General features: G+C 38.1%; 1 protein-coding gene across 3 annotated transcripts in view; it reads left to right on the top strand.

The window, feature by feature from the left end:
• The window catches only part of CNTN4 (contactin 4), a 975,314-nt gene that overhangs the window by 398,937 nt on the left and 552,135 nt on the right, over positions 1-24,242 (top strand). Inside the window, exon 1 of one of the 3 annotated variants that reach the window (XM_043886605.1) lies at positions 6,310-6,418. The exons of the other annotated variants lie outside the window; for them this stretch is intronic. The gene's annotated coding sequence lies outside the window, so the exon portion shown is untranslated. Of the gene's footprint in view, positions 1-6,309; positions 6,419-24,242 lie in introns of those variants that run through there. 3 annotated transcript variants of the gene reach the window in all.

Below are 24,242 nucleotides of genomic sequence, written 5' to 3'. Positions count from 1 at the left end.
TAAAAATATAAATTATAAACTGTCTTAAATTTGAAAAGTCTCAAATATACCACTTAGAACAGATGTGTACTTTAGAGTTATATATGATTATGTGACTATGTCATATAGATATATAAACTTTAGATTTCTAGAATTAAAGGTTGATTTCCCTACATTTGTCATTTGCTAGCAGTGTTTCTACATCATATAGATGCAGAGCGTAGGAGGGCATGAATTTAGACAGAAGTTTCTCTGAAAAGAGCTTTTAAAATTGCTCAAGAGAATCTTGATCTCTGCCTTAATCTTTGATCTACATGTATTCTAAAATTATCTGTTCCTCTCTATCTGGAATCAGTCCATTTTGGAAAAACAAATAAAAACTTAAATCCATTTTCTCAACGCAGGTAGGAAGGAAACCAGGCATCGTATTCCTCTTTTTTGATCCGTAAAATATAAGAAAATTTTAGCCCATTCTAAGCAGACACTCACTTCTTTCCTAAAGTAACACTGGTAATCTAACCATGTATAGGCTTTTCTGGATTTTGTTCTGTTTCTCTCAGTTTCCAACCTCTGGGTACCCTTTTCTCATCTTGTTCCATCTGCATCAGATCTAGGGGGAGACAGTTTCTGTTTAAGAAACAAAGGTGAGCTGTGACTCCCCTCATGTGAAAGCCTGAACAAGGCTTTTTGCAGTTGATAGAAGGGATACCAAAGAGTGAAATGAAAAGCTCCTGCCATCTCCCTAGCGCCTACTCTCCCTGGAGCCGACCAAAGAGCTCAGCAGTAGATCTGGAGCCCACAGGGCACTACATTAGTGATAAAGCTGATTATAAATAATAATGACCTTAGTGGATGATGAGAAGTGCAATAAACTTTTTCTGAGCCAGCTGGGATGATGTAGGATACACACTATAAATACATGGAGTTTGTAAGGAAAGCAGATGCTGAGAGATACGATTTCTCTCTCCCATACTTTAAATGTACAGCAGATTTAATAGGTGCATAGTAAAGTGTTGTTGAATGAGTAAACAAAAGAGGTCTAACAACTGAATTCCTAAGGGAAGTCCATGCGTTGAAGCATATCTGCATTTAGTCCCAAATGAAATAATGTTTGTCGCTCAGTCGTGTCCAACTCTTGGCAACCCCCATGGACTGTAGCCTGCGAGGCTTCTCTGTCCATGGGTTTTCCCAGGCAAGAATACTGGAGTGGATTGCATTTCCTCCTCTAGGGGATCTTCCCGACCCAGGGATCGAACCCAGGTCTTCTCACATTACAGGCAGGTTCTTTACTGTCTGAGCCACCAGGGAAGACTTTTAATCCCAGCTGTCTTCTAAAACTGTATCTATCTCAGGAGTAAGACCACATTCTTGAAATGAGAACATACGAAAGGATATCCATCTGTTTAGGGAGAGTTATAAAGATAAAATTATAAAGAAAAAGATACACATGGGGTTACATGGCCATCCGCTTGCCTTCGACATGTGTTCATTGGTTTCCATGCTGGTGAACTGGGAGAAGGTACAGAGCTGGGCTGAGGTTCATTCTTCTCAGTTCTGTTTGGTTTTGAGAGAAGCAGGAGGAGGGAGCAGAGGGCCAGATTGGGTACTTGTTCTGACTTGACTTTATTACTTAGTCATTCTGCCACCAGCCATTTGTTCTAAGGCCCACATTTGTTTGCACTAACAGGCTTGGAATTACAGTATTTTCTCAGCTTTTGGACTTACTTGGTGGACTGAATGTTGTAATTTTTGTGAAAGCATAATATAAAGTCTAAAGTAACTTTCAAGGCAAAACAGTCCATTTGCTACTGCAGCTATATTTAGACCACCACCAGTTAAACTTCGTCAGTTTTTAATCTTAGCTCTCAATTCCTAACTATGAGGACTTCATCAAGATTCCTTTGGGTCAGCATTTCACAGATGTGGCACTGTTGACAGATGGGGACAGATAATTTTGAAGGAGGGACCGTCCTGTGCATTGCAGCCTAGTTAGCAGTATCCCTGGCCTCTGTCTGTCAGATCCCACTTGAACCTCACCGCACCCCCACCCCAAGGTGTGACAATCAAAAACTAATCTTTTAAAACTTCCTGTTTTTATTGGAAGAAAAATAGGAATCTTCTGAGGGAAAGAATTTTTGTTCTCGGATGGTAAGAAAATTGATATGTGTTCTTTGGCCAGTGTAATAAAGTCTGCCCTTAAAAGTAAATGAGAAATACCATTGGCAAAACCATTTAGATAAGAAACACCACTTGCAAAACCATTTGTCTACAATTTGTCTCTCTTCTTTTCCTTCTCTCTCTCTTCTCACACATGCAGACACACTGCACATGCATGCACACTTCAAATGATAGCTCCAAATTTCTGAGCAGTTAGTGGTAGATAAATATTGAGGCATACTGCTTTATATTTATCTAACTTGTGAGTGAACTTAATGTCATTGTGGCACAGTTTTAAAAATGGGCCATTTTTTCTGCAGATTGTTTGAAGTTTGTGATCCCAGTCTTGGCGTGTCCTTATTACAACAGTCTGATGACTTTCTGGACAAATGAATATGGCCACACACTTCCCTGTGTGGATCCATACTTGGGGCTTGTTTCTTGATTAATTTCTTACTGGCTCCTTCACTTTCAGTTAGAAAAGAAAGTCCAGTCAAGCTGCTTAGATTGTCACTGCAGTGGGTGCCCTGGGCAGTGATTTCTGAACCATCCATTCCTTTGAAATTTTGTTCTCAGCTGGAGAAATGTTACAGTTATCTCAGCTTTTGGCTCTTACTTTTAGTGAAAAAGGCAAGGAAAAAAAAAGTATGAATACTTTCTAAAAGAAGTGGCGAGTAGCTATATGCACATCAAGTGACTTACTGCTGAAGATTCCAAAGCATTACAAAATATTGATTAACCCTCAACTTGTTGGAAAATTACTGCCATAACTTTCATTTTTCCCCTAGATTTGCTGAAGCTCACAACTGTATTTAACTAGCTGAATCTTGTGTTGAGGCCAGAAAGAGACCTCAGGAGCCCCATTCCCCAGGTTCTCACTAGCCTTGCCAAGAGTGTTTAAAAAATGTAGATTGTTCATGGTTCCAAAAAGATGCACTTTTTAAATAGTTTCCACATAAATTGTAAAACCATCATCGTATGTTTTTGGCTTCCAAAATATATTCTGGGTTAATATATCAGGTCCTACTGTATTTATGAAGACAGTCTCTTCTTTGGTCTCTCTTGGTCTTTTTCTCCTTCTATTGTTATATTTATTTTGCCATTAATGTTGGATTTGACCTTAAAAGAAAAAAAAAAGACATTACCCAGATTTAGGCTTTTACTATAAATCACTTCATATTTTGAATGATATGTCTCAGGGGAGAAATGTATGAAGAATTGATGGAAGTTAGAAATTTTTAGTTAGTAATTATCACCTACCATTAGAAACAAGTGCAAATCACATGATGTCAAAGTGAATCTATTGCATAACATAATCAAAGATGAATCAAAGTAATTACCAGGCAAAGAGGGACTGAATAGAACTTAAAACCAATTAAACTATTTATTTCGACTGTACCACTGAATAAACATGTTTGTATTTTAATTTGCTCATCTTTTCATTTGCTTCAGCAATATGTTTGTTAATATAACTGAGATGCACAATTGCTATTTAATTAACCTACTTTTGTCAGCAGCTCACATGAGCTGCGTGAAGTAGATGTGCTAAAGTCTCAATAATAATGAGCCAGATAAAAATAACAAACATGAGATTCGTGCCAGTCATTTTACAAGTTATGCCAAATCGGCAAAAATACCCACGGAAATGTTTAAAAAAATAGTTACTTTAAAGAAACTGGATTGACAATAGTCACAAAAACAAACATATTGAACCAATATAAAACTATTCAAAAGTTTAGTGAACTTTCTTAAGTTTAATACTGTTTCATCATCCCTCACTGTGTATATTGTTACTGTTAATTATTGATAGTATGTCTACTTGAGGCCTTGTATCTACTTTGGAATAAGTGAGTTGGAAACGGATATAGAAATATCTGGTAGATGCATCTTTTGCAAAATCATGTATTCTTTGGGTGAATTGCATGCGTGAGTGCTCACTCGGTTGTATACAACTCTCTGCAATCCCACGGACTGTAGCCCACCAGGATGCTCTGTCCGTGGAATTCTCCAGGCAAGAATGCTGGAGTGGGTTGCCATTTCTTCCTCCAGGGAATCTTCCTGACCCAGGGATCAAACCGACTGCTCCTGTACCTCCTGCATTGGCAGGTGGATTCTTTCACCACTGAGCCAGCTAGGAAACTCCTTAGGTGAGTTATTTTTCTAGTTATTCAGTAAAGCATCATGAAAGTGTGGTTCCCTGATGCCACTATAAAAAACCCTAGGGCAGTTTGAATTGTGTTGACCTTGATGATACACATTTTTCCACATAGATGACATGACTGACAACATGAAGAGAAGTTCTTTCTTTATTTACTTTGGATAGTAAGAGAGTAAAAAAATAAGATGACACAGTCTCGTTTAAATCGAAGAAGTCGCTTTCCCCACAAATCAAAGTATCTAGTGATGAAAGAACATTTTGACCAGACTTTTGGCTCTTCATCCAGATGTTTTACTCTCAGGAAGACAGAGTTTGTATAGAAATAGCCAAAACCATCTTCTGGACAACCTTTTATTTTTCCTTTTATACATTTATAATTTACTCACATTTACTGATCAATGATGCTGCCTCCAGTTCTTTAAACAGCTGCATATTAGCCATTTTCTCATGGAACCCTCAAAGGTAACAGAGACCTCCCAATTTAGGAGAGCTTTTAAAAAAAAAAAAAGCATAGCTGGGACTTCCCTGGGCATGCAGTGGTTTAGACTTCACACTTTCAATGAAGGGGGCATGGGTTCGATTCGTGGTGGGGGAACTAGGATCCCACTGAAGTGTAATGTGACCAAAAAAAAAAAAAAAAGGCATCGTACTTACATTCTTTTCCCATAACTCAGGTCACTGCTATGAAGTGTAAGCACTGTTCTAACAGAGATCTACTTTCTAGCTCTTAGAACAACAGTAGATTGTCTTATCTGTGAGAGTCCTCAGAGATCTGGACCAAGGCCCTGTTGTACACATAAGAAAAACAGGGCTCAGAGATGTGTAGTAATATTGTAGATCATCTCATTTTTGTAGCACGGTGAGCATTAGAATTCAGATTTTCTTTCTGCCTAATTTCTGCCCCACCTTTTATCACATAGGCTAATTTGTGTGTGTGTTGGAATTTTAAATTACAACATAGGTGCCTTAATCACAGCCTGTGATGAGTGACACAAGAACCAAGTCTCCTTTCTCTAAAAGAGAATATTTTACATCTCTAACCCACGCTTGCTTAAGTAAGGTCAAATTTACATAAGCAAATGTCTCCGGGGCCTGGCAGGTAGCGTATGTGAGCAAAAGCAGGAGCTGGCACCCTCTTGGTAAAGTGCAGAACACATGTTCTGTTTAAAAATGTTCACATTCAAATTCTAAAATCTCTCTCTTTCCAAACCAAGCATGTCCATAGGCTACTAGCTCGCAACTCCGAACTGTATCACCATGCAGAGAGAGTGAAGAAGCCTATTATTCCAGATACACAAGTGGAATCAGCATCACCACTTCCTTTTCGATTATTTGAGGTCCCAAGTTCTATGCCAGACCCTCTGCTTTGAATGCCCTGGACTTCCAGGCTTGAGAAGAAGCATGGATTTGCAGACAGAAAATGCCCTCAGACTATCTTTAGTCCAGTCAGTATCCCCAAAGTCTAGATCTGCAAAGAATATACGCACGCGTGTCCCATTAGATCCAGAGGGGAAATGCTGCGGTTTCCTGAGAATTGCAAAAAAGAAAACAAAACCCAAACAGACAAACCACATCACAGGGCAAACCCACCATATGTACCGAACAACTGGTGTCCTTATATTCTATAGTTGAGGAATTACATAAGTTGCCCATTGGGAAGGAAGCCTTAATCTCTGCTGCCCCTCCCTTGGAATCTATAAACAGCTGTGTGAGTCTCTGTGTATCTTCGAAATGTTGAACACATTTGATCGGAGAACCAAGTTGATTTCCTAATCAGGTTCGATGTGAGCAGAGCCAGCTAGAGATGTGCGTGATTCTCCCAGTGTGCGTCTTTGATTCATGCGCTAATTATGTCGATCCTTTGGGGAACACAGCCACGAAGCTGGGTCCTCCTTGATTAATGCTGGCCGAGAGCCATGCAGCGCGCAGCGGAGAGCGGTTCAGCATCTCTAGTCCCAGCTGAGAATATGGTCCCATTATCTCCCAGCTGCCTAAGCAATCCATAAGGCCCTGTTCTGCGTGGATGATCAGTGTAGTGGAAGCAGGGACTTGCTGAGAGCTGAAATCTCTGTTTGATTTGCTGTAACGTGTAAAGCGAAACTGGGACATTTTACTTTGCAGTCTGTAAGTACCAAGGTTTCCCCCCCCCCCCTTCCTCCCTATAGCTCCATGTGAATGTGACTTTGCAAGCTGCATTTGATTTTCTGTTCCATCGCTCTTTGTTGAATCAAGCTGGTGAGGCAGAGTGTAATCTGTTTAGAGCTTGCTGTTTCTGTCAGATCTCTTTTGTAATTGATTCATACTAGGAAATAAGAGACCTTTCAGAATGCTTTCATAGAAGTTAAAAATTATTGGCTTTGTTTGGAATTAGGAAGCATGGGTATATTTTCTGTGGTGCTCAGGATGCTTCAAGCATATATTTATCTTCTTCTGTATCTCTGGCCATTGTGAGAAAAATGTAAGTAGAAGTCTTGTCTATATGTAAAGAGATCATCTTGCTTGGATGTCTGTGTAAAAGAAGCATGTGTCTGTATTTCCAGAATTTATGTGAGATAGTTTATTTTCTGGCTCTCTGCTGCCACTAAGAAATGCAGAAACAGGAAAGTTTCTCTTGTTTTTCAGTTGCATGCTTTTTAGAAACTTTGCCAGAGATGGGAGTGATGAGTAGGAATATTTGCAAATATGAGCTATGTATCTCCGTTTTTCATTCTAAGGGAAGGTATTTAAAAATAAGTCTGTCTAGCCCATTTTTGCTTCTAAATACACTACTTTTTATGAAGAGACGTGAATTTTAAAAAGCAAAAAATACCAGTTCAGCTCCAGGTTTATTTATCCTTCATATGTCTCCAAATGCAGTCTATCAGATTAGTACTGCAAGATTGAATTGATCATAAAAATGATATTAGAAATTAATATTGTTAATAATATTTGCATGATGTCTTTCAGATGATCAATGGCTTAGTGAAATTAAAGATTGTTATCACTATGGAAAAGGATATATGGATTTCTTGTCTGGATTTCCCCTAACCTAAATATAAACCACATTCTTTTTCCTGGGTTCAAGGTAGAACAATCGAGCTGATTTAAGAATAGAATTTGAATATAAGAGGCTTTAACCACTTGAACCAATTGTCAGAGCTGAGGTGGACCAAAGTGAACTTCAAATCATTCCTACCTGCAAAGGGGAGTCGAAATGCCCTCATTGAGCTTGAGTCCACGCAGCCAGAGGTTCCGCAGTTTCCGGAGCGCAAACACACTTTTTCTGAATAGGCAGTAAGTCTCAAAGTAGAGAGAAACCACAGGCTGTGAAGTATGAAAGTGTCTCACTGGTGAGGACAGAGGATGTTCTCATTAGATTTGGTTGAGGGGAATGATGCAAGGGGAGAGAAGACTCAACATAGCTGGTTGTGTACGTGAGCGCAGGCATTTTCAGAGCCTGAGGTTTGGAGAGGAAAAGGTAATAAACCAGTACTGAATACTTACCTTCTGGCAAGATGAAGCAGGAAGAGGAAAGCCTTGGTGCCTCTGGGTAGCCAGCAGTCCCAGGGTTGTGCTGAAGGAGAAGTCTGTTCTCTGGGAAGGGTCTGAAATACGGAAATCTGAAATAAAGGCAGTTGAATTTGATGGTTATATTTCTGCTAAACAAAAGATCAGCCTCATGCCTTCCTCCCAAACTGAACTGATGACTTCCGCAAGTGATGGTTGCTGAGGAAGCCTCAGCTATATTTTTAATAATAGTTTGTGTTACTCTAACTGGTGCAAGTACATGATCTTTTGAAGGTATGTACTTATTTAAAATGATGAAAGGCACAGAAATAGAGATAGTTAAGGTCCAGTGATTTTTGTACAGTTGCTTGTTTAGCCTAAATAATTTAGTACATGTTTTCCTTTGAATTTTGGTTTTGTGTGTGTGACTCTTGAATTCTTATATGTGTATGTGTGTGTGTGAGCATGTGTGGTGTGTGTGTGTGTATACATACATATTAATATGTATGTATGTACATATGTATGGAACTTTTACCCTTGGTAGGGAAGTACTTTTCTGAAGTAGTGAAGTTTGACTTCTATTATTCTACTCAAACATTTAGAAATTTCAACTCTTGTGATGTTAATTTTTTTTTTGGAGTCTGGTCACCTCAAAGAGCCAAGAGACATTTGCTAGATCTACAGCGTGCTCCTAATACTTTAGAAATATTTTTTACTATTTACTAAAAATTGGGACACCCCCAAGTTGTGCTTAATCTGTAGAAAAGGTGATTGGATGCTTCAGGGGTTAGTTGAGGGTCTGGTCATTTGACAGATGGGAAGACCAGATGGGTGTTACATATACGTTGTAAGAGGAACTTCTAAAGTCATGGTGATTTGATTGGCCTTCAATATAAATTTTAAGTGCTATAAAAGATAAATGTCTTGCATTTTGTACGTAAAAATAACATCTGTCTCTATGTGTTGCAAGCATGCATCCAGATCCAGCCAGTAAGCCCTGTAGACGGTTTCTGTGCTGCTCCCAGTTCAGTGCTCCCTCAGCCTCCAGAAGGTGCTGGGGTTGAACAAAGTAAAGAAGCCTGTGGGAAGGGGCGCAGCATCAGGGAGAGAAGCCCCCTGGCATCTGTGCCTGGGGCCCTTGGCTCACTGCCATGTCTGTCCCGAGGCTGCTGGACTTAGCACACAGCATCCTCAGTAGCATTTGTCAGTAGGTCCTTTTGCACACAAGCTGCAGCCCAGCCCTGCTTGATGGATTGTGCCCAGAAATGTGAATTGGAGCAGGAAATTCTATAAACTTTTCCCCTAGACTTTCAAAAGTGAATATGGTTGAATGGAAAAACTATGAATTTAAAAACCTAAAAATTTTGGTTCTGGAATTTGGGGTTTTGGATTTTAAATGTTAACCCTCAACTCTGCATTATCAGAGTGTCCGCTCTTTAGGGTATCACCTGGGCCAGTGGAAGTTTCTGTGAACCCTTTTTAAGTTGCTGTGCAAACTCTAACAAGCCACTTCACCTCTCTGTGACTCAGTATCCCCTGTAAAGTGGTCTGATTTTTTAGATACTTTCTAGATGAGAAAAATCTGTGATCTCATGACATCTCATCCTAGCCTCTTACTGACTCCTGATAGCTGTTCAGATTGCCTCAGGACCGGTCAAAATGCAATATAATTGTCATCCGAAACAAGTTGGATTCTTTTTTTCTTCTTCCTTTTCTCCCCTTCCTCTTCCTTTCTTCTTTTGTTCTTCCCTCCCTTCCTTCTTTCTTCCCTTCCTTCCTTCCTTCCTTCTTTTTACTATCTCTCTTTCTGCCCTATCCCTGGTTCCTTTTTCCCTGCTTTCCTTTTTCCCTGCCTCCCTCCATTTTTTCATTAGTGAGTTATTCTAAAGTCAAATAGAAACAGAGTTAGGGTTGTCTGTTTTTTGTATAACCTGTTTGTCTGTCACCTTTTCTTATGAGAAGTCATTTAGATATAAATGATACACTGATACAGTTCTCTGTTGTATGTTGTGTTTATTTAGTCGTAGGCATGTGTGTGGAGAAAGCAAAGTGAAAGTTATGAGTATTCATATATGTGTGTGTAGATTGTCCTTGTTAAATTTTAAAGTGAGAGAATAGTTTATCTTACTTTCTAAATTGAAGGTAACTAAGCAGGATTCACCCTGATGTATTTAGCTGACAACATTTAATTTAAAAATAAAAACAAAATGTCACAACAGACAATCAGCTTCAGGTTTGGAGGATATTAAAGAACTTGACTTTTTAAGAAGGAGAAGAAGTTCACCCAAGGATTTTCTTTTTCCATGGGAAATGATAGTCTTGTTAAATAGTGCAGGAAATGAAAACCAGAAATGATTTTATTAAGAAATATATACTTGACAGCATCATCATGCAGGCAACTTTGTGACACCCAAGAGAGTTAAAAGAAAAAAACAGCATGGAAAAATATTATTCATTCTATGTTTATTGTAATCTTAGACTGTTCATTACTAGATAAGACTCTAAGTTAAAACTGACAAATGATGAATTTATTGAACCCACTACTAATGACTCTGGGACTGCTCGATGTACTCAAACCAAATTGTGAGTGAATTGTGTTTAAGTATCTTCACTACATGTGCTGGAAGAAACAAAATTAATTTCAGAATTGATATTTATAATACAAGAATGGTAGTGCTTTTTGTTTCTGTCACTTTTAAGTGAAATAAGAATGCACATTGACTTATTAGCTGGAATGGCACAAAATAATTGGAGGCTAATATTCTACTTAACAGTTGACAGCATTTATATATATTTTTAACATCCACTGTGTATACTCTGAGATGGATGATAAGTGTCCATTTGATGACATTAATAGCCTAGATGGGCTTTGCTGCTTATGCCTGAGCAGGGAAGTGTTATGACAGCTTTGAAATGCAAGTTGGAATGTTAACTTTTAGGAAATCTGTCTACGTGGCTTCCTTTGAATATTAATATTATTCCTTATTGAACTTGTAGACTATGTTTGATGTGATCCATGCAGAATATAAAATTAATTTTCTAAATCTCATAAAATTGGATAGATATCCTGACTTTTTAAGCAGCAGGCCCTATAGTCAGTAGAATCAGTAATGTGGAATAATTCCTCAGTTTTATAGTTGCATCCTTCCATGATCAAAATGATTCTGTACTTCAGTACTATTTCTATGCAAAAACTATTATGGTGACAAATATGTCTGATAATTTGTGGCTCTGAAACCCCTGATTATAAAGTTACCAGGCAGCTTCAGGGACACCACTTTGGGTTTTAAACCAGTGGATCTGATGACTTGAGATGTTCAATTCAATATCACTTAGTAGTAGCTCCGGTAGTATCAGACTGCTTTACGTAGTGTAGTTAAAAAGGTAAAGCTGTAAATCAGTCTCAGACGTGGCGGAATGTTTTTTTCATGGTTTCCCATATTCGTCTGTATCTCAGTACAGAAATGAGAGTCCTTCTGCATATTAGCATGAAATTTCTCAGTTGTTTCAAGGAAGGACCAGGATGATTTAATACTGAAAGGAGCTCATCAGAAGGAGCTGCACGGGAATAAAGTATTTCTATGGTTAGATATAAAATGCAGAGCTACAGATTCTGAGGTTATGACAGATTTTAAAGAAGAGGACTATGCCAGGCAATTGGCAAAAGGGACTCGAGGAGGCAGATTTAAGGTTCACCAGAAGGAAACTCTATATCAAAGGACAGAAATTTGAGTGCCCTGAAAAAAAAATAAAAGTAGACAAGTAAGTAGAGGAACAAAGGTATTGTGGTTGAAAGTGGTACAGCTTCATGCTACAAAAGGGAAACTGTATGAGTGAATGAAAAATACCAATTGTCCAGGGCACTGGAACTAATTCCAATAATTGTCACAGGTATTGCTTAGGAACTGTGAAAACAATGAAGAATTTAAATTAAGGAGGAGATACAGATAAAAAGGAATGCCTTTGGCTCTTCACTGCTCAAACAAATTATAAAAATGTAATTTTCTTAAATGAAGTGTGTATCTTCGCATCAGTGGTGGATTGTCTTATTTAGTGAGGACTTCTGGAATAGTGTATATGTGTATTATGTTTCCTGTAGTAGGTTTTGGTAGACGGGTGTTCATAAAAATTGTGTAACTGTCCATAAAGGCTACTAGTGGATTGTCTTCATACTTCTATTAATTTTTGAGTTTCTGATCCCCCAACACACATCCACATACCAATTGTCTATATTACTCCAGATAGTCCCAGGAGAGGCAACTAGGAGGGTCTCAGGATTTTTATTTTATTAAATCACTTCCATTCCTGAGAAGTAAATTTAAAGTTCTTATTGTGGGGTATGATGCACAAAGATTGAAGGCAGAAGGAGAAGGGGACAACAGAGGACGAGATGGTTGGATGGTGTCACCGACTCAATGGACATGAGTCTGAGTAAACTCTGGGAGTTTGTGATGGACAGGGAGGCCTGGTGTGCTGCAGTCCATGGGGTCGCAAGGAGTTGGACACGACTGAGAGACTGAACTGAATCGATGCAAGGACTTCTAGAAATTATTTCACTTCACATTTTCTCTATGAAGCATCATATCCAGAGCAGTATGGTTAGGTCTCTGAAACAGTCAGATGAATGCCCTTGTCTATAGGACAGCAGCCTCTAAACGAGTTACGTCAGTAATTATACTTGGTCACTTGCAAGAACTTTGCCTCCAGGCTGCTTAGAATTCAGTGCATTCGTGCACCTCTCAGGTTGGTAGAGCTGCTCATACACAGTCATGATGCTCGACCCCAGGGTGGGGAACAAGCACCATCACCCTGAAGAGAATAAATCATGTGTTCACACATGGTCTCTGGCATCTTTATGATGTGTGTGTTAACTGTGAATCAGGTAATTTAAAGTCTATTACTCTTCCTTCCATCCAACTGTCTGGTATGTGCTGAGGGCAAATAAAAAATAGCACATTTAGACTGACATAATCCTTCCCTGGTGTTCCCCCTCAGCTTTACCTTCAGGAATCCACCAGGGTATTCAGTTGATTGCTGTTGTTAACCTCCCTTGTAATATTATATTTCTTATTGAAAGTACCTTTTTTGTGACATGCAAGTACATCTAAGAGATGTGAGAGCTTTAAAGATGACTTTTAACATCCTTATGTAAATTAATAGGAGAAAAACAGTTTCTCAGCTAAGTGATGTGTATGAATATGCCTGTGTGTGTACATGTATATATATATATATATGTATATATATATGTATATATATATATAAGCTAAATATTTACAAATCTTTTATGTTCAATAATGCTCATGACTGAATGATACATTGGTTACAGTGGCATTTTTATGAAATTGTTTTCATAACATGTGTGAATAATATTCAAGATATTCATGTAACGTGGTGGACTAAAATATTTCCCTTCAAAAACATTCTTGAGTTTGTATTTGATGTTTTTTGATATCAAAACTATATGAAAGACAGTTAGTAACCTGTTCGAAAGTCTGGATAAAGCTCTGGTAATTCCTTTAAAATACCTATTTTAGAAAATTTTTGCTCCACAAGGGAATTTTTCCTAGAGTGTGAAGCAAGTACCACTAATGGAATGTTTGATAACTTTTAGGGTGCAGATAGATATCTCTGATGATTTGTTAAAGGAAAAAAAAATAAGTGGTAAGTAAAATACATTATTTTACAGATATAACTGCTTAGGACAACACTACAGTGATAAACTGCTTTTCTAAAAAATATTTTTGATTAACAGTTATAGTGGAATTTGTTGTGGAGACATGCAGGTGACCCTGTCATAGGTTATTTCCTGTGATTTCAAGGATGGCCACCATAGTAAATGGACAAACAGTCACATGAAATAAGGGAATATTAAGTTTGGAAATTATCTATATATTGTCTCATCTGACTTTCCTCTACTAGGGCTGGAGGCTTATTGAAAATTGTAAGTAGTGTGATTTGGAATTGAGAATGGAATTTCCAGAACCCCGTGGTGCTCTTTCTCTGGTGAGAGTCACTCTTGAATTGCTCTCTAGATTCTGTGCTCATACCACAATACTAGAATACTACTGAGAGCCTGAAAACCCAACGAAAAGGTCTGTAGATACCAGCCTGAAAACATGAATGAGTGAGGTAGACCAGATGTCCCAAAATAGAGAATCCACATAATTGATAGTAAGCAGGGTGTTGCCACATGTCACAAATATTAAATCTCTGTTTATTCACTGTTTCAAAGCTAGAGATGGATGTCAAATCCATCAGTTCAGTTCAATGGCTCAGTTGTGTCCTACTCTTTGCAGCTCCATGAACTGCAGCATGCCAGGCTTCACTACCATTGCCAACTCACAGAGCTTACCCAAACTCATGACTATTGAGTTGGTGATGCCCTTCAACCGTCTCATCCTCTCCTCCTGCCTTTAATCTTCCCCCTCATCAGAATCTTTTCCAATGAGTCAGTTCTTTGCATCAGGTGGCCAAAGTATTGGAGTTTCAGCTTCAGCATCAGTCTTTCCAATGAATATTCAGGACTGATTTCCTTTAGAATGGACTGGTTTGATCTCCTTGCAATCCAAGGGACTCTCAAGAGTCTTCTCCAACACCACAGTTCAAAAGCATCAATTTTTTGGCCCTTTCTTTATAGTCCAACTCTCACATCCATACATGACTACTGGATAAACGAAAGCTTTGACTAGATGGACCTTTGTTGGCAAACTAATGGCTCTGCTTTTTAATATGCTGTCTAGGTTGGTCATAACTTTCCTTCCAAGGAGCAAGCGTCTTTTGTAGTCACCATCTGCACTGATTTTGGAGCCCCGAAAAATAAAGTCAGCCACTGTTTCCGTTCTTTCCCGATCTATTTGCCATGAAGTGATGGGACCAGATGCCATGATCTTAAGTTTTCTGAATGCTGAGTTTTAAGCCAACATTTTCACTCTCCTCTCATTTTCATCAAGAGGCTCTTTAGTTCTTCGTTTTCTGCCATAAGGGGGTGTTGTCATCTGCATATCTGAGGTTATTGATATTTCTCCTGGCAATCTTGATTCCAGCCTGTGCTTCATCCAGTCCAGCATTTCTCATGATGTATTCTTCATGTAAGTTAAATAAGCAGGGTGACAATACACAGCCTTGACTTACTCCTTTCCCGATTTGGAGCCAGTCTGTTGTTCCATGTCCAGTTCTAACTGTTGCTTCTTGACCTGCATACAGATTTCTCAGGAGGCAGATCCGGTGGTCTGATACTCCCGTATCTTGGAAGAATTTCCCACAGTTTGTTGTGATCCACACAGTCAAAGACTTTGGCATAGTAAATAAAGCAGAAGTAGATATTTTTTAGGAGCTCTCTCGCTTTTTTGATGATCCAGCGGATGTTGGCAATTTGATCTCTGGTTCCTGTGCCTTTTCTAAATTCAGGTTGAACATCTGGAATTTCATGGTTCATGTACTGTTGAAGCCTCACTTGTAGAATTTTGAGCATTACTTTGCTAGCGTGTGAGATGGGTGCAACTGTGCCATAGTTTAAGCATTCTTTGCCATTGCCTTTCTTTGGCATTGGTTTGAAAATTGACCTTTTCCAGTCCTGTGACCACTGCTGAGCTTTCCAAATTTGCTGGCATATTTAGTGCAGCACTTTCACAGCATCATTTTTAGGATTTGAAATAGCTCAACTGGAATTCCATCACCTCCACTAGCTTTGTTCATAGTGATGCTTCCTAAGGCCTGCTTGATTTCGCATTCCAGGATGTCTGGCTCTAGGTGAGTGATCACACCATCGTGATTCTCTGGGTGATGAAGATCTTTTTTGTATTTTTCTTCTGTGTATTCTTGCCACTTCTTAATATCTTCTGCTTCTGTTAGATCCATACCATTTCTGTCCTTTATTGTGCCCATCTTTGCATGAAATGTTCCCTTGGCGTCTCTGATTTTCTTGAAGGGATCTCTAGTCTTTCCCATTCTATTGTTTTCCTCTATTTCTTTGCACTGATCCCTGAGGAAGGCTTTCTTATCTCTCCTTGCTGTTCTTTGGAACTCTGCATTCAAATTGATATGTCTTTCCTTTTCTCCTTTGCTGTTTGTTTCTCTTCTTTTCTCAGCTATTTGTAAGGCCTCCTCAGACAATCATTTTGCCTTTTTGCATTTCTTTTTCTTGAGGATGGTCTTGATCACTGCCTCCTGTACAATGTCACGATCCTCCATCCAATCTTCTTCAGGCATTCTATTAGATCTAATCCCTTGAATCTATTTGTCACTTCCACTGTATAATTGTAAGGGATTTGATTAGGTCATACCTGAATGGTCTCGTGGTTTTCCCTACTTTATTCAATTTAAGCTGAATTTGGCAATGAGTTCATGATCTGAGAACCCTATGAACAGTATGTAAAGGTCAGATAGATACTCATATAGTTCACATCCTCTGCTGGTGTTGCTACTTAGTTGCTCAGTCATGTCCGACTCTTTGTGACCTCATGGACTATATAGCCCACCAGGGTCCTCTGTCCATGGGATTTCCAGGCAGGAATACTGCAGTGTGGTTGACAGTTCCTCCTCCAGGGGATCTTCCTGACCCAGGGACTGAACTCTTTACATCCTCAAGTATGTTATTTGAAGGACCTCTCACAGCTAGGAGAGAAAACATGGGTTTTCCACAATGAGTTGGCATATTTGTACCTAAAGGTGAAATGTGCACAAACAATCTGTTGTATAGATTGTAGACAGGAGCTTAAGGGGAGACTAGAACAAAGCACATTTGGCTTCCTACAAAGCTTGTTGAGATCCTAATATGTCTCCAAATTGTTGTTTTGTAGGGGTTATATTTAAATACTCTTTGTTTTACAGATGCAACTATGACGTTATTAGTCACACAGAATTCAATAAATAAATATGTCTGCTAGGGCTTCCCAGGTGGCTCAGATGACAAAGAATCTGCCCGCAGTTCAGAAGTCCCAGGCTTAACCTCTGGGTCGGGAAGATCCCCTGGAGAGGGGCATGGCATCCCACTCCAGTATTCTTGCCTGGAGAATCCCGTGGTAGAGGAGCCTGGTGGGCTATGGAACATGGGGTCACAAAGATTTGGGTTCAACTGAGCAACCAGCGCACACACGTATCTGAGCTATTCAGATTTATGGACTAAAATTATAGTTACTGGTTTTACTAACATGTAACCTTTGCATTTAAACTTGGCAGTAAATTTGCTAAGTATGATTTATACAACTATTGAAAGGGATGCGTTGATTATTTCTTTTTTAAAAAATTTAACTTTCCTTAGACAGTCACAGAGGGTGTATCTAGTCAGGCAGGTAGAGAACACCTGCAGATGCTTCTCTCACATCTGCATTATGTGAGGTTAGGCGTGCCATATCACATCAGAAAAGATGGCCTAATTTCCAGTTGTTTTTCACCTCAAGGACATAGCCTATATGCTATTTAGTCTTACAGCAGACGTTTTACAAGTTGTATCTGATAAAGGAACACAGGGCTTTGATGTTTAGGCATTCACATTTTTCTTGCATGCTGTGCAGCTGACAGAATCAGCAGGTGGGCTCATCTTCAGGATTGCCAGCCTGTGTTCATTTATTCATTTTAAAATTATTTATTAAACATCTACTATTTACCTCATGCTGTTGTAGGGTATAGGGATATGATGATGAATAAAACACGCAGAAAATCTTTGCTCTTACCAAATAATGCCCATTCTTATTGGGCAACATCTGTGAAGAAGGGGGAATCATAGGTTCCATAGGCTGTGCTGGAGACCTTGGTGGCTTTTCTGGAATCTTCACCGCCTCCTTTTGCTCTGTTGGCTCATTTCTCCAGCTAATAATACTTCTGTGGTTTTTAAATTGTTCCTATGCATGCCATATGAAATAAAGGAACAATAATTTCCCAGATGTTTTTGTGAACTCGAAATTATGTTGGCCTCAAATAGCTGAATCATTGAAGCAGACTTCTTGTTTGAGAGTAGCTTTTTGTAATTAGGCCACCTAATTACCAAAGGCAAGCCTCCACCTCTTTTCACTTCTGTGAGGAGAGCTGGACTTCTGTCAGCCCAACTCATTTCTTAGGTGTTTTCCTTTCCACCTGCCTTAAACAATTGAGTTGATCAAATTGACTAGTTTTGAAACCTATTTTAATCGTATTTATACCCTTGGTACAGCCATCCCTCCCTGACATATGGTCTTAAGCAGAGTTGAATTGATATGTAGGGAAACATTTTGAGCTTTTTGGATCAAGATGTTTTTATAACTGCAAAGTGCTGTTAGTATTAAAGATAACAATTTGGAAGTAAATATTATACCAGCTAAGTGAACAGGGGCTCTTGGTGCACTATTCCATTTCAGTGTGTAAAATGAAAATAAGTACTAGAATGTATAGTGCCTGACTGCCTTATCAATTCTTTCCCCAAGGCTATTGACTTTTCTCTCCCTTATAACTTCCCTTTGGTAATCTGGGAGCTTACCTAAGTTTTGAAGTATCCAGTTAGAGGGGTTTACTGAGTAGGTGACAGCTTTGTCTTTAATTCTGAGGGCTGAGTCCTCTGAAGTGATTAATTGTATTGGCATCCAATGTCATTTTTTTTCCAGAGGCACAGAAGTACTGGTGCTTAAGTCACCTAGAAAGTTGGCTTTGAGCTTTGATAGAGTGGTCCTGACCTGTGTGACCCTAGGAAGTGATAAGAAGGGTGCCTGTTAGTGTTTAGAACCTACAGGCTCAATGGTTTTCCAACTCTGCTTCCTTAATTAAACACAGAGCACTCAAGGGTGTATTTCACCGTTACCAGGCAGGTAAATCCTCTGCTGACATAACAGAATTGGGTATGCACGTGGCCTGCCTAAGCAGTTATTATAAACATGAAATCCATCACTGGCCAGTTCAAAGTGAATTACATTACCTGCCCTTCCTTTTCATCATCTAGAAATACCACCTTCTAAAGCAAAGATATTTGCATATGCATCAGCCTCAATTTGCCTCAGCATCAAACTGATGTCCTAACGTTCTATACTCAGTTTTAGCAAGCTTGTTTCATTTTCACAGAGACTAACAAATGATTTAGTCTTAATTATCAGTTCCTTTGAATACCTCTTAACCTTCCATCAATACTGAGGCTTTAGTATGGCGATCACATGACAAATCTGATGTTTTGAATTAATTTAACAATATGGTATGTATTGTATTACATTGTATTTCTTTTCTCACATTAGTATTACTTAATAGCTGTTACTAATGAGAAACAAATTATTTCAGTGGCTTGAGAGTCCAAACATTGGACAGTGACACTAGTGGAAAACTGATATGGACAATGCTTATCAAACATTGTGTGAAAATGCAGATTCTGATTTAGCAGGACTAGAGTGAGACTTGAAATTCTGAATTTATAGATAGTTCCTGGCTAATGTCTTTGTTGTGGTGGGAGGGAGGTCTGCATTGCATTTGAGTAATAACAGTAAAGGCCAGTTTGAACTCCTTCTTCTGTCCACACTGAATTTTATATGTAAGGTATTCTTTCTTGGGCATCTTTTTCTCACTGTATTATTACTTGAAATCAGAAAAGAAAGTGTGTTAGATCAACAAGTCTATCAGCCTGTTGAGTTAAAAGCTTTTGCCTCATTTTATGTTATACTGCTTTACACCCTGTATCTTTTCCTTCTGTCCTAGATTGATCTGGTACATCTTTCCCTGACACTCGAGTCTTGTGGTTAGTTATTTAAAGACATGTGAAGTGAAATATTTTGAATGTTTCGGCTAGGATAGATACTCTCTCCAGAATCATAGGAGTTGAGATATATACTGGAGACAGTACAGATAGACTCCATATGGAATATTCTGAACTATTATAAATGGTACTATTGTTTCTCTTTAATCCTACAATTTAAGAAAGTAGAATGTGGGCTTTTCCAATATAGGCCTTCTCTAGATTCTTATACAGTGTTTATTTCCCCTTGGTAACATTGTATATTATGTTGCTGCTAGTGGTGACAACTGTTGGGGAAGCGAGAGGCCTTTCTTTTTTAAACTATTCTCCATTTGTGACATGGTGACAGCTGTCATGGGAATGGGGAAAGATAGAACAATTTTTCAGAGTCCGTCAAATGAAGGGACGTTCATTGCTGCAGCATAATGAAAGTTGTTTCACTGTGACATGTGTCAGAGTGTTTGTGATGCAAGTGTGGAAGGATCTTTTCTGAAAGATTTATGCCTCAGGACTGGATTTGAGCTGAAGGGACATGACCTTGGCTTTGAACTTACAAAAGGTTACCCCTGTAATAAAATCTAGAGCCATATGAAGAGGTTTTCAGATCAGGAAGGCAACAGAGTAAATAACAGCATGGGGATTGTTTCCAAGAGGTGCAAATGTCATGGCCAGTGTAGGTCTTCTAAGCCTTGTTTTACCCAGAATTTTCAGGAAGTAGGTGGATATTTATGTAGTCATCTGAGTGCATAGATATCAATGTGAATAACTGCCTTTTCAATTTTCATCAAAACTATTCTTGTTTTATAAATTAAAAAAAAAAAAACCCCTGTGAGTGTATGGCTTTGTTGAAAAGATTGTAAAACTTAAGAAAGGATAAATTCTTAGCCAGATATTTATTAAAGAGCTTTACTAAGTTATTAGATCATGATCCATATAATTAACCCATTTTAGAAATATAATTCAGTGTTTCCTGTATATTCAAAGAGTTGTTCAGTGATCACCAGAATCTATGTTAGAATACAGTTGACCCATGGACAATGTGAGGGTCAGGATACTAACTGTCCTGCAGGTCAAAATTTACCTATAACTTGTAGTTGGTTCTTTGCATACAAGAATGGATATCCATGGGTTCAACCAGCAACATATGGTATAGCGTTGTAGTATTACCATTGAAAAAAATCCAAGTATAAGTGGACCCACACAGTTCAAACCCATCTTGCTTAAGGGTCAACTGTATATTCATCATTCCATAAAGAAGCTCCATACCTATTAGCAGTCATGCCTCATTTCTCCTAAACCCTCTCCAGGCCCTTGGAAAATACTTTATCTACTTTCTGTCTTTATGGATTTGCTTATCCTAGATATTTCATATGTAAGGAGTTACACAAGTATGTAAATTTTTGGTGACCAACTTCTTTTACTTCTTTCACTCTGCATCATGATTTAAAGATTTATCCATGTTTTACCAAATGTGAGCACTCCATTCTTTTTATTATCCAATAATATTCCATTGTGTAGGTATACCATATCTTATTTATCCATCAAAGTGTCATTTTGGGGTTCAAACAGAAGGTTTTTAACTAATGTGTTTAAGCTTCATCAAATCTGAAATATAGTGAATTTTTAAGGTAATATGTTAAAAGCTACATAGTAAAAATGTTTCTTAATGAATCATTTTACTCATGAAAGTACATCTTCAATTTTTTACTATCCAAAATATAAGTATCTCCTAAACCTTCAGTCTTTCTCCACACTGAATAATGGTGCCCCATCCAGTGGTGAAGGATTTGAATATAGGACAAGAAGTTAAATTGTCTGTAAAAAGCTAAACAAAGAGTGTGTCCTTTCCACTTATTAAGAGCAAAACACATGCAATTTGGGTATGAGATATTTACAAACAAGTTTAGTTAGTATATCAGGGGACAAAAATCTTACTGAATCCCAGATAAGCCTTTTGGAGACTTAAGATATTTGTATTGCAATGAAGAAAGTTGTGGGTGGGTTTTGTCAACCAGTCTGTAAAATCCAAAAGCTGTAGATGCAAATGGGGTGTCAAGTTTGTACTTTCTCATCCCAGGAAGCTCCAGTCAAGACTGTAAAGCACGCCCATGTGAAATAGATCTCTACTGTCTGTTATTGAATATGATGAGCAGTATCAGAACACCTTTTTGAAAGGAGGCTGAATGAATGCACTGGGGAGAGTGATGTTGTTCATGCAGTGTGCACCTTGGAAGACTGTTTGGATTGCATTTGATTACTACTCCTGTGTATTTGATGTTTTGCAAGTATTCTACTGGGACTGCTTTTGCTTTTTCCAATTGAAAATAGGTTAGAGGAAGGATATAAACATGCTAGCATTCTGAAAGGAAAAAAGAAAGATAAGATACTTCTACTGCCACAAAAATTGTCTTTCTTGACCTGAATCATGGAAAATGGCACCAAAAAAAAAAAACTAAACACTGACTAAATAGTATTTAGTAACTTGAACATTCTCAGTAAATGTTTAATCAAAGACATTTTGAAATTTATATATGTCTGTAAAAGACATGGATGTGTGTCTTCATTCAATGTGGCCCAAAATCAAACATGTGAGTATTTTACTTAAAATACAAGTTACTGACATATCTTTATTGTACATTATTTATTTAATGTTGTTTAACAGCAAGAACAAATATACAATGATTTGTATTTTGCCACTCTTGTCACTGATGTTTTATTTGCTTTTCATTTGGGGGAGGTCAAAGTTTTCATTTAGTAAGTATCATTACTAAGATGGACAGGAACGCCTGGCGTGCTGCAGTCCATGTGGTCGCAGAGTCAGACGTGACTGAGCGATTGAACTGAACTGAACTGAACTGAATCTTGGAACAGTATCAGCATAGAGTATCTACTTTTTAAAAGGATTGAAAAATATGTATTTAAAGTTGAGTATTATAGATATACTGAGTAAAGGAAATGATTTAGTGATATCATCCAGTTCTATTTTTAGCAGTGATAGAATATATGTAAATGTCATGTGGAAATATAAATTAACATTATATCCCACCCAACACGGGATGTTGTTTTGCTACTCCAAGTAGTGGTCTTAAAACAGGTTTCTTATAATGTAACTTGCAAGTAAATTAAGCACATTAGTTAAGAATCAGAGCCAGCACAAGACAAAACTGTGCAGTATACATTGTTTATGTGGTTCTCTCTATTACTCAGCAGTCACACCCTTTTCCCCTCCCAACACTCTCCTTTCTCTCCAACTTCTTCATTCTCTATCAAAACACACTCTTAGACAGACTGAGAATACTCTGTTCCGGTAGTTCTTATCATTCTTAGAGTTTGGAGGAGTAAAAGAAGCTGGTATTTCTATAAGATGTCAAATAGTTTCTCGTGGGTCTTTTGGCAAGTTTAAAGGACACATCCTTTATATGGCTAAAATTTTCATACTTGGAAACATTATATCAAAGTCAAAGCCATTCCTAGTATCTTTATTCCTTAAAATTCAAAGTTGTCCCAAGTAGAAATTGACTATGAGAGGAAATACAGTTTTATGAAAGTAACTTATTTTAAAACTTCATGCCCTATCCATAGGTAACTGGGAGAAAAAGGAATTCAAGCATAAGTGTGTTTCTTTCTTTAATAAATTTGATTTTCCAAAACCTAAGTGGAAGTCAGCATAATTTTTTATTACAAAACAATATGCGTTCACTTTACTAAAATAATAACAACAATGTTCATATTCTTTCTGCATTATACTTATCAATTATACCTTTCTATTTTGATAGAGATAATTCATATCCTCCTGAAGTTTTTCTTCATAACTATCTAGATAAACATGCATGTCCTCATAAGCAGGGAGGAGGACTATAGATAGAAAAGGTGACCATATTGCTCTGATAAAAAGGTGGGAGTTAGGATGATAGAACGGTACTGAAGATACTAACAGGGCAGAATCTCTAAAGTCAGTGCAGTACCAAAGATCAATTGGTACAATTAATGATCAGTTTGTATAATCACTGTAACAAACCTTTTCCGCTGTTGACTTCCCTTGTAACTCAGGTCATGTGACGTTAACTCTTCTGGACCTTGATTTCTTTCTCAGGAAACAGAGAAGTTTGAAAGACTTGAGAGCGGTGGCATTCCTTTGGAATGAGGTTGCTAGCAGCTCATGGGTATACGAGGGTATGGTGCTGTTTCTAAGAAACTGTTGAACAGAGATCTTAGCATTGCTGATGTGAACTCTGGATTTCTTGTGGTCATTATAAGTCCCTTGCCACTGTTGTACAGCTGAGGGCCTTGACCTGAGAGCCTCAGCCTCATTTCAACATTTTTTTCTAAATGTTCTCTAAAGTTTTAATTGGTTACAGTGGCCTTCTTTTTCTCCTTGTCCTGTTACCTTGGAAATGTTTGTAAAGAGCTGCAGTTTGACTCTTTGGAACTGATACGAAGTGAGGAAAAATTTTGTTTTAATTATTTTGTTTGTTTCTTTTTTTTTGGTCTCCCCTTTTAGAAACTCATTTAAAGTTAATGGGAGTCAGATTAGATCGTCATGTGGACAAGTGTATAAATAAAGTTTCAGGTATCTGAAATGAAAAGCAGTGTTGAGGACATAGGGATTCATACTTGACCTTATTCTATCTTTGCAAGTAATGTGAACTCCCTTTGCCCTATCTGTAAAATACCTTGTCTATATAAATAAAAAAAGATTTGGGTTTTTCTTCTATCCTCTATGGCTCTTTCTGATACTTTTTTTTTTTTCCAAATAGGAATAACTGTCATTTACAAAAG

Source organism: Cervus elaphus, chromosome 24 (assembly GCF_910594005.1).
Source record: "Cervus elaphus chromosome 24, mCerEla1.1, whole genome shotgun sequence".
Classification (NCBI taxonomy): Eukaryota; Metazoa; Chordata; class Mammalia; order Artiodactyla; family Cervidae; genus Cervus; species Cervus elaphus.
The sequence above is the reverse complement of the archived record's forward strand: the minus strand, read 5'-3'. Positions and strand labels throughout refer to the sequence as shown.